Source organism: Atractosteus spatula, chromosome 10 (assembly GCF_055471065.1).
Source record: "Atractosteus spatula isolate fAtrSpa1 chromosome 10, fAtrSpa1.hap1, whole genome shotgun sequence".
In the NCBI taxonomy this organism is placed as follows: domain Eukaryota; kingdom Metazoa; phylum Chordata; class Actinopteri; order Semionotiformes; family Lepisosteidae; genus Atractosteus; species Atractosteus spatula.
In genome coordinates, this window is record NC_142715.1 from 21,808,158 (window position 1) to 21,819,381 (window position 11,224).

At 40.5% G+C, this 11,224-nt stretch overlaps 3 non-coding genes across 3 annotated transcripts; 1 reads left to right on the top strand and 2 right to left on the bottom strand.

The window, feature by feature from the left end:
- Positions 1-1,235: 1,235 nt before the first annotated feature.
- LOC148825812 (U4 spliceosomal RNA) lies at positions 1,236-1,377 on the bottom strand. Its single transcript, XR_016093251.1, has one exon. It is a non-coding gene; the product is annotated as a U4 spliceosomal RNA (small nuclear RNA).
- A 1,141-nt stretch (positions 1,378-2,518) lies between these two features.
- trnaw-cca (transfer RNA tryptophan (anticodon CCA)) lies at positions 2,519-2,590 on the top strand. Its single transcript has one exon. It is a non-coding gene; the product is annotated as a tRNA-Trp (tRNA).
- Positions 2,591-6,959: 4,369 nt separating this feature from the next.
- On the bottom strand, positions 6,960-7,041 carry trnas-acu (transfer RNA serine (anticodon ACU)). The gene has a single exon. It is a non-coding gene; the product is annotated as a tRNA-Ser (tRNA).
- Between the last annotated feature and the right edge of the window lie 4,183 nt (positions 7,042-11,224).

Sequence of the window (11,224 nt, forward strand, 5' to 3'; positions counted from 1 at the left end):
GAGATGCTTCCCCTCTCATGGCGAGATCTCGACTTCTTTAACACCTCTGGATAAATATCTTCTGTGGAGCAGGCTTCAGACCCCTGTGTACAGCACCCTCGATGTCATTTGATTTTTACAGCAGCCACATCCGGAAAGATGTGTTTTTTACTTTTTATTTGAACAACAAAAATACAAACAATACAAACAAGAGCACATATAAAGTATCAATAACATCAGCAGGGGCACATGCTAAAATACAATTACACTTTATGAAAAAGCATTACACAAGGTAAATAAAGATAAGGTCCGCACAGCTTGTTCTTACATTTCGAAAGAGTCCGTAAATACCCCTTTACATCTATTTTGAACTGTTCAAACGTAGGACTCTTCCCAGACCATTTCACTTTATACCACATTCCTAAACGAGGATGCATCTCCTGTTTTAGAACTATTTTGGGCGGTATGGCTTACACAACACACCCACAGTATTCTAATGGTGGACTGCAGATCTGTGGTATAGTTCAGCTGAATTTGAGGGATCCAGCAATCGTACTGGATTTGACTGGGATTCTGAAATGTCTCTTGCAAAGGTATTCGGGTTTGCTTGAACCTTTAATAAAATAGTGATCTGAAACTACCCAGCTTACAATCTCTGAGGTTCTTGTGGCAAAGCACAGTCATACCTGACCTGTCTGGAATGACCAATGAGAGTCTTTATCCAGAAGTGACGGCACCACTCCCAGTAGAATGAGAGAAAAATACAGCATGACATGGGGAGTCATGGGGCTCCCACAGTTCGTTTTTCCTCATGTTACTGATTTTTTCACTAACATTTTGACCTTTTCACAATCAGACCTCTTTTCATATTTAATAAAATCTTTTAACCAGCGAACCGGTTCTATCGGTTTGTGAGGTTTGTGAATGCGTGCAGTAAGTCCTTATTGAACTCGGACAAAATATTCCTGATGGAGCGCTGTGCGCAAACATTGAATAAACTCGATCCTTGCAGATGATTCGGCATGAAGAAGCAGAAGATTAATGTTTCACAGACAAGCAGCACGCCAGTACAACCAATATAAAATTTAATTGACGGCTCACAAACATTTGCACTGACTCAAAGGTGATCTCGACAGACGTTGTTCCCTGCATAAGGCTGAAAGAGCTAAAGAACATTTCTGTTGAGAAGACAAAAACACACTTCTTCGTGCTATGATGATACGATGACAAAATTTGTCTTTAAACACCTTGCTCAGCCTCTCACGAGACTGTCAAAAATTGCTCCCACTGATTGTATTTCAAATCGGAGGAAGCGGGGTATTGGGAAATGTTTTCAACTAGCAATAACTGCGCCTCTGCTAAACCTCATAGGCGACGATACTGCCACTGCGCAAAGCTGACGGTTGCCAGGCAACCATGGGGCTCCTACGGAAATTGCGATTAATCATCTCATGATATGCCATTGCTGTAACGCTTCACATTTGTCTTCCCCTTATAGCTTTAGGTTTACATAGGTTTAACTATTACATAGTTTACATCCTTTGGATACATAGGGCATTCTGAGAAAACCACTGCTCATTTTTAGCAGTAGATGACAGAGCCTTGATGATGATGACAGAGCAAAGATATAAGATAACAGAGCAATGTTCTCGGATTTTGCACAAACAAATCCTAAGTTCCTGAAAGTATTACAGCACATTTGCGTCTGACTTTCCGTAGCTTCAGGATGACTGACACGACTGGACAAACACAATCTGTTGCATTTAGCATGAATAGCATGAATAGTCTAGCAGGCATTGTGTTGTCTCACTGCAATACAATACCACTGTGGTTCGTGACTCTCTAGGAAACAGTCCACCTGGCCCTGAAACCCATTCGAATGTCTAGCGACAGTATTGAACAATATCATGATTCCTTCGCGATATGTGGAATCAGCACAAATGCTGGAGAAAGCTTTCGATATCAGTGGCATTATCTTTTGATGTTCTGAGGGGCTCTGTGGTGTGCGCGTTGATGGTGTAGTGTAGGGCATAGCTGTCTTCCAAGCAGTTTACCCAGGGTCGTTTCAAGCCCAATGCATCGACAGCCGTTTTCAAATGCTGTTGAAAACTGTTAGGAAGCTAGTCACCTATACATTTTTGAAAGCACTAAAGCACAGCCAGTCTGAATTCGGGAGAATCATACAGGTGATTCTGAGTGATGTCTGCATCCACGCAATTTGATAAATGCTAAATGGAGAGAGGATTCTGTGTTAATTGTACTCCTCCTGGGAGAGGTCAAGATGAGAAGTTCACGAGGCTGGTGGTAAATATCCTGTCCAGCAATATTGGGGCTGTTGGGGGTGAGATCTTTAGATATGGTAAACACATTAGTGGAGACGGTGTGTCTGCTCTCTGTGTGAGAGCCGAGCGGGAAGAATAATCTGTGGTCTGGGAAGAAGAGACCCTCGTTGCGGCGGTCCTCACAGGAGAGAATAAAAAAAAAAATTCAGGGACGCTGATTTTTCTCTTTGGGGGAATTAAAAGGATGTGTAGCGAGTGACCTCGTGGCGCAACGGTAGTGCGTCTGACTCCAGCTCAGGAGGTTGCGTGTTCAAATCACGTCAAGGTCAGCTGATGTATTTACAGGTACTGCTGGTGCCGAATCCGGAAATCACACCACGCAGTCGGGTTTTATCTGTACACCACATAGGTAATCTGAACGAAATAACAGAGCAGTACGGAACACCCAATCAGGAGCTTATGCAGTGTTTCATCCTGAACACGAGAAGAGAAAAGGCACACTGCACATCCGCGAAACATCACGTCCGACTTTAGAGACAGTGACATCAGAGAATGGAAGTTTCAGACCGTTTTTTTGTTACAGGTTCAAGCAAACCTATAAGTTAGGGAGTGTTTGGTCACTTTTGTATGAAAAAGTGTCTGAAGCCTGTAATTATAATTTGTCCTTTTTTAATTGTGGTTGAAATCCACTCCCATGTACCAAGACCTACAGTATATTCATGTTTGCTTAAATGACTAACGCTATTGGACATTAGCTGGTGTTTTTTGTAACGATTTGCTATTTCATGCAGGAAAGAAAGGAAACCAGACCCAACGTTTGCTTTCAGGTGCGGTCTATTTACATAACGGACATCTATTTCTGAGGAGCCTGATTTAAATCACACAACCCCGGTAGAAGTCGAATCGACAATCTTATAAACCGAAATCAGACGCGTTACCCATTAAGCAACTAGCCCGTCACGTAACTGAATTGTGCTTTGGTGAGTTCAGCGCCGCTACTAGTACACCACCACATCTACAATTTCTAAGTGAGAAACGTGTTTTCTACATTTTTATCAGGTTTAAAAAATCATCACTTTTAAACAGACAAAGCGTTTATCTGTCGCTTTGAATTTCTAATTGAATTAGAATTAAAAGAAAATAGCATTTTGTTCCACAACGGCGTGAAATTATCACGTCTTTCACTCTACGTCTCTCTAGTAGTAAAGCAGACCTTGCTAGGCGAGCATTTGCTCCGGTAACTTAGGTCACTTTTCATGTTAACTCACTTCTTCTAAACACAACATTTCACGGTGCACGATTTCTCCATGAAAAAAGACATTTTCCCTTACATGATTGCTCGTTTTTTTTTCATCAAAGAGTACAGAAAGAAAGAAAGGAAAAGCGTCATAAATGAACTCTGTCGCCCGTGGGAGATGTCAAGCGCATTGGACATGAAAAGTGCCCGATAAAAGCCATTTCTGTACGTTTCTCTTAGTGTCGGGGCCCCTATTGAATGTAAAGGAGGCAAAATGCTCAGCCAGCCGACTCCGCGCTTACTGAACAAAGGTGTCTCAGAGCGGTGTGTCCAAGCGGCAGTAAAAGAGGAGAATTCTGCCGGCGCCGTGGCTTAGTTGGTTAAAGTACCTCTCCAGTTAACGGGAAATCCTGGCTCCAAATCCCAGCAGTCCATCGCCTGTGTATCACTAGACACCCTGTAGATAATCAAAAGCGTACTGAGCTCCTTGGTAATGAAATTGGCGGATAAAAGCCATTTCCCATCCTTTCTCAACTTGCTCAGCGAGCAGGCTCACCGCACACCGAATGAAGATATGACGGAGCGGTGTGTCCAACTGGCTGTAAAAGGGCTGTGGTTTGCTGGTGCCATGGCTTAGTTGGTTAAAGCGCTTGTTTATTAAACAGGAAATCCTGGGTTTAAATCCCAGCTATGCCTCTCTTCCTGTCTTTGCCCATCGTTTATTGTTATAGACAATATGCTTCTGCATTAGGTTTAAATGAAGTGTTCATTTCGTTTTTGGCACAGCTTGTTTTTCAAGAAATCCACACATTGCGAAAGATAAAATGCTCATCTTTCTTAGCAGTGCAAAAGAATTACTGCCAGCTGGCAAGAAAATTACATCGATTTTTTTTTTCTTTAGCCAAAAATCTGTGAATGTAGAAAAAATACGACGTGTGTCAGTTTCTATGGCACACTCAGTCAGGGTGTCCTTCAGTTAAACACAACGCTGGTAGATCAAACGCACCCAGAGACACACTTCGAATTAATCCGATCTAAACATTACCTTCTCTAAATGTGATTGAGTTTCTTTGCACATCCTTAGCCATCTTGATGTTTACAGAGATTTTCAACTTTTGACACGAGTCAAACTACAAGTAAAGTTGAGTACCTAAGTCAATATCACCGGGAATGTGAATATAAATGTAAACATCAATATTTCTGCTGTCTCCTGAGAAACACAAGTATAGAGTCAAAACACAATAAATAATGCTAAAAAATTACTCAGTTAACACCCAGATGTGACAAAACACATTTAAGACTTACATCCCTTTAAATATGTATTTCCTTAATATCAGTTCTCTTCCCTCCCCAGGATACCTGCAAATTCACTATAGCATATTAAAAGCTGTGTGTAAGTCTTACATGTGTTCTGTCACATCTGGGTGTTAAATTAATAGATGTGTTGTGTTATTTAATATGATTTGACTCCACGCTTGTGTTTCTCGGGAGACAGCAGAAATACTGGGGATTTGCGGCTACAGAAAATAATGTGAACTTTACAGGCAAAAGTAAGGTTACGTTAAAGAAACAAAAACTTATTGTCAGCCTTTTCAACGTGATTTTTTAAGACATTTGTTCGGATTAGTATATCTTCTCGTGTCTGTGGCTGTTATCCTACAATAACGGTGGTGAAATAGCAGGAATGTGCGGAAAGAATTGGAGATAGAACAGAAGACTCATCTAGTCGATAGTAAGGTTGTGTAGGACCGCACACACTTCGATGTCAGTGTTGAGTAGTATGGTTTAAAAGCTTCTTCACAAACCAGGAAGGAGTAGAAACCTAAAGTCTTCTGATCCGTAATCAGACACGTTATCCATTGTGCCATTGGCGTTCGCATTGCATTCCCATCCAGCACGACATTGAGTTCAGAGCCGCTACTATTCATGTGGTTTGTACGTGTGTCTAGTTACTACGTCTTTCATTATGTCTGGTTTAAAATAATGTATCTTTAAAACAGACAAAGGGTTTATGAGTCTCCCTGAAATTCACACACGAAGAATAAAAAATATCGCGTTTAAAAAGAATACAGAGATGCCGGCGATAGAAAACGGAGCGTCTTAAGTGCGCGCTGTCACTGAACTAAACTCCCGATCGGTAAGTTTGTTGGCGGCTTTTTAATTGTGTTAGGAAGAGCAAACAGTCCACAGTGTACATTTTAAAGGTCTAAGCAAAACAATCAGACGTGAGGATTATTCAGAACAGGAGCCTCTACTTCTTTGTATACTGAGCTTTCGGGTGAACGTCAAAGTGAAAGACAAATTCGCAATTTTCGATTAAGGAACAAGAAAACACCATACTTCAAATTGGATTCAGACCAGGGACATAAGAAATACTCGCTGTTTTTTCTACAGTCTTAAGAGCTAGCAACTGAGCTATCGAGAGGTCGAAAAGTAAACGCTTTGTCACACGTGTAGCCCAATGTAGTGTAGTGTTCCTCTTTATTTAAATCCCATTTCGACATCAAAATACTCACTCCCATAGTCTCGTTCAGAAGAAGAAATGGACCAGGCTTCTACTCCATAAACGTCCAGAGTTCTTATAAAACGTTTGAAGGGACATCAGTGCAGGCGGAAATTGACCCTTTTTCTAGTGGGATCAGGATCATATAAAACCTTTCTTTTGGACTGAGAAGAGGATCATGGAGACACTCAAAACATACTTCTCTTTGCTTCTTTCGAGGACGAACCGAGTATTGAGCTGCAAGCATCGGTTCAAATCAAAACTCTCTGCTACTGCAGTTGCTTGTTTGAGAGTTTCTTCAAACCTTTCAACTGAACGTTGATATCAAGTGATATTGACGGTAATATCATACGGATTTTGGTTTTCTTTTGATCGAAAATTGTATTAAAATACAAGCCTCTTTCACATTTGTATAATATTTTCCCTTGCATCCTCAGATAAAAATTCTAAATACCACAAAGTTACAATATATGAAATAGCATTTATTTTAAAATGTATTTTAAAATTTGCATTTATTTAGAGCTATATTTAGATCTTAGTAAAGATAACATTGCTAATATTGATGGAGTAGAAATGTAAGATGAATTGATAGCTTTCTGAGCTAAAAAAGTCCTACAACGCCTCCTATAACACGTAAGGACTCATAGCAAGACATTGCTATTGCATTGCGCATTTTGCAGATACGACCAGTTTCTGCTTCTGGTGAGTGCATTTTTTCCAAGCTGAAATTAACAAGAACATTTTCAAGATGCGCCATGTCCCTAAATCGTTCATCAGGACTACTATTAATATCAGGTGAAAGCAGTACAAAGCATAACTTTGACCTATTAAGAGACTATATCTGTCAACTACTGCTGTAAGCCATGTTCAGCCAACGCTAGAAATATTACTGCTCTACTACAGTAGCTAAAGAAAGCAAGTCTGACTTAGAAACAGATCACAAGTCGAAGACATAAAATGACGAGGATGGGATTCGAACCCACGCGTGCAAAGCACAATGGATTAGTAGTCCATTGCCTTAACCACTCGGCCACCTCGTCACGAAAGCACCCCCCGCCCCAGTGGGCATGATTTTGCTCGGCGACCAGGCTCGGCGCACATCGACCTCAGAGCGGTGTGTCCAAGCGGCTGTAATATAAGAATAGGTAATAGGTTTATTCCATGCTGAAAAAAAGAAGAAAGAGAACACAACGTTTCGGCCGTGGAGCCTTCTTCAGGTGTGAGAGAGACAGGGCAGTAGGCAAAGGTAAAGTAGGGAGAGAACAAAGGTTTGAGGGTGGGTACCCACCTGTATAAGAATAGTGTTCTGCCGGCACTGTGGTAAAGCTGGTTAAAACACCTGTTTCATAAAGAGGAGATCCTGGATCCGAATTCCAGAGGTACCTTTTTTTCCTGTCTTGTTTTACAGAACATGTAATTTGGGACATTCAAAGAGGTCTTGATTTGGTTTAATGCGTTTATTCATTTCCTTTGCAGAACAACTTGTTTTTTTTTTTAAATCATATAGCTTGCGAAAGATGAAATGCGAGCGAATTTTTTTGTTCACCAAAAGTATGTAAATTAAAAAAAAGCAAGGTGTCAGCATTTCTATGGTGCAATCGTTTAGCGTGTTCGGCTATTAACCCCCAGGTGGGTTTTTTGATCCCACCAGGGACGCACTTCTTCCTATAGTAAACATCATCACTGCAAAAATTTGATTTATTTTATTTTTTCCGCAAAACCTGAACTATTTTGATATTTGCAGTAGTAAACAATTGAGTACCAGAGTCAACATTACCGGGAATTTCCAATAATTACCGACATTGGCAACTTCCAAGCAGTTAGTATTCACCCATGGAATTATATGTTCCAGTACAGAAAATCGAAAATTAAAGTGCTAATGTGGCAAGAGGGGTGGTCCGAGGCAAAGACTGCAGTAGAGGAAGACTAAGCTCCGCACGATAACGCGTGTCTAATACTTGGCCCCTGAAATGCATCATATTTGTTGAACTGCCTACCAGCTGTGACTCTTGCACGAATTCCGCGGTACGTGTGTACGATCTTATAATTCAGGAATATCAATGGTCAGACGTTTATGGTGGGTTTGTGTTTTGTATTATTTAATGAATGGAAAAAAAACATTTTCAAAACTACAGCTCGAATGGAATAATAAAAAAAGTTTATTTGCCTGTTTGTTGTAACAGCTGTGCCAAAAATATTCATCTACATCAGAATAGTACCTGAACGTGACTGGACCTTATTGGATTTTAGGAAATTTATTTTTGCACATCTTCGCCTACGATCAGGAATACCTTCCTGTTTTCAGCGTGTTTATTGTTTCTACCTGTGATCTCGGAAAGAAAGACCCACTACCTGTGAAATAGGTAAAACCGAAATATTCCGGGAATTTGCTGTGGTTTGAGAGGAGTGTATGAAGGTATTAAAGGAGAGAAGAGACGCGCATTCCGCACGGGGAGCGCAGAACCATGAACCGCGCCTGTGTCTTTTCTTATATAACCGCTGAGCCCAGACACAGTGTCTCCAGCCAGTGAAATACAGGAGAAACCGCAAGGAAAACAATGTTTCTTTTAATAAGTCTTCTTCTGGTTTTATATTTCGGTCTTTCACATTTGAATGCATACTTTGCGGTTAATCTTTCCTCGATTACAGGCAGCCCAAACAGTTCTTAAGGCAGAAATCGAAACCTATTTGACTTTCTGCTAATCACATAAGTGTTCAAGAAGTATTTCCCTGCCCATCATGTGCCCCCAAGCCGGTTTCTCCGTTTTCCTCTTCCTGTCGTTGTCAGCGAGCACAAGAAGACAGGAAAAACGCAAGGCAGGGAAAAGACGGTAGCTGTCAGAGTGGGATTTGAACCCACGCCTCTATTCAGAGACCAAAACATGAGCCCTTAAATCTGGCATTACACATTACATAAAGGAGAAACCGCAAGGACAACAGATATGTTTTAATAAATCTTCTTCTGGTTTTATATTTCGGTCTTTCACATTTGAATGCATACTTTGCAGTAAATCTTTCCTGGATTACAGGCAACCCAAACTTTAGGCAGAATCGAAGTCTATTTGACTTTCTGCTAATCACAGAAGCTTTGGTTCACAATGATCTTGAAGACACGCCCATGTAGAGCAGCGTGTGATATTTGTACTATAAAAGACCAAGTGCTCAAAGTGACGTCTGCGTTTACTGTTTAGACTTTTCATCTCGGGCGCACGTTTAGAAAGCAAAGATGGAGCAGTTGTGTTGAATCAAGCTATAGTATCTCTTAACAGAGTGGCGCAGCGGAAGTGTGCTGGACACGTAACCCAGAGGTTGATAGATCAAAACCATCCTCTGCTATACGTTTTATACACGATTGTTCAGCACACCGTCAGTTTAATGAAGTGAATTAAAACAACTTAAACAACTTATTTGACATTGTTTTCCTTGCGGTTTGTCCTGTATTACATTATATGGGGTCATTGTGAAATCAACCTGTAGCCCTACGGAATGCAGTCACTCTCCCAGTGACAGCGGCAGGAGCACAGAGATTATATCAGAGCTCAAACAGAGAGTTCGGAAATCGAGGGAAATTGATTTACATAACATTTTATTAAACTTTCCTATCTGCTCGGCCTTACTGAAGTATTTTAGCTTTTTTGTCTATTTCTATACTTGACAGTAGTAAACTTAAACTTTTCTGTTTAGCCAGAGAAGAGAGATATAAGCGCTATAGCCCACAGTAACCGCCGATTCCAATAACCTTAACTAAAGCAGGAAGATCAGTTTCTGCTCGATAAGCCGTTTTCTGAACTGTAAATCTTCAACAGTGGCTGAAGACGCTGTGTCTGGGTTCAGAAGCTATACAATTCGCGTGTCCTCCCTCCTTCATTACCTTCATACACATTTCTACTCCATCAATATTAGCAATGTTATCTTTACCTATCACTAAATGTAGCTCTAAATAAATGCAAATTGTAAAATACATTTAAAAATAAATGCTATTCCATATATTGTAACTTCGTGGTATTTAGAATTTTATCTGAGTATGCAGGGGAAAGTATTATACAACTGTGAAAGAGGCTCGAACTTTAATACAATTTCGATCAAAAGAAAACCAAAATCCGTATGATTTTACCATCAATATCACTCGATATCGACGTTCAGTTGAAAGATTTGAAGAAACTATCATACAAGCAACTGCAGTATCGGAGAGTTTGTATTTAAACCGATGTTCCGATGTTTGCAGCTCAATAATCCATTCCTCCTCGAAAGAAGCAAAGGCAAGTATGTTTTGCGTCTCACCATGATCCTCTTCTCAATCCAAAAGAAAGGTTGTATGTGATCCTGATCCCACTAGGAAAAGAGTCAATTTCCGCCTGCACTGATGTCCCTTCAAATGTTTTATAAGAACTCTGGACGTTTATAGAGTAGAAGCCTGGTCCATTTCTTCTACTAAACGAGACTATGGGAGTGAGTATTTTGATATCGAACTGTGATTTAAATAAAGAGAAACACTACCCTACATTGGGCTACGCGTGTGACAAAACGTTTACTTTCCAATCTCTCGATAGCTCAGTTGCTAGCTCTTAAGACTGTAGAAAAAGCAGCGAGTGTTTCTAATGTCCCTGGTTTGAATCCAATGCAAAGGATGGGGTTTTCTTGTTCCTTAATCAAAAAGTGAAAATTGCGAATTTGTCTTTCACTCTGATGTTCACCCGAAAGCTCAGTATACAAAGTAGAGGCTCCAGTTCTGAATAATCCTCAAGTCTGGTTGTTTTGCTTAGACCTTTAAATGTACACTGTTGACTGTTTGCTCTTCCTAACACAATTAAAAACCCGCCGACAAACTTACCGATCGGGAGTTCAGTTCAGTGATAGTGCGCACTCAAGACTCTCCGTTTTCTATCGCCGGCATCTCTGTATTCTTTTTAAACGCGATATCTTTTATTCTTCGTGTGTGAATTTCAGGGAGACTCATAGACCCTTTGTCTGTTTTAAAGATATATTATTTTAAACCAGACATAATGAAAGACGTAGTAATTAGACACACGTACAAAACACATGAATCTAATTGAGAAAATTTTGACCGGGGCGATGTACAGTATTACTAGTAGCGGCTCGGAACTCAATGTGGTGCTGTATGGGAATGCGATGCAAACGCCAATGGCACAATGGATAACGTGTCTGATTACGGATCAGAAGACTTTAGTTTTCTACTCCTTCCTGGTTCGTGAAGAACCTTTT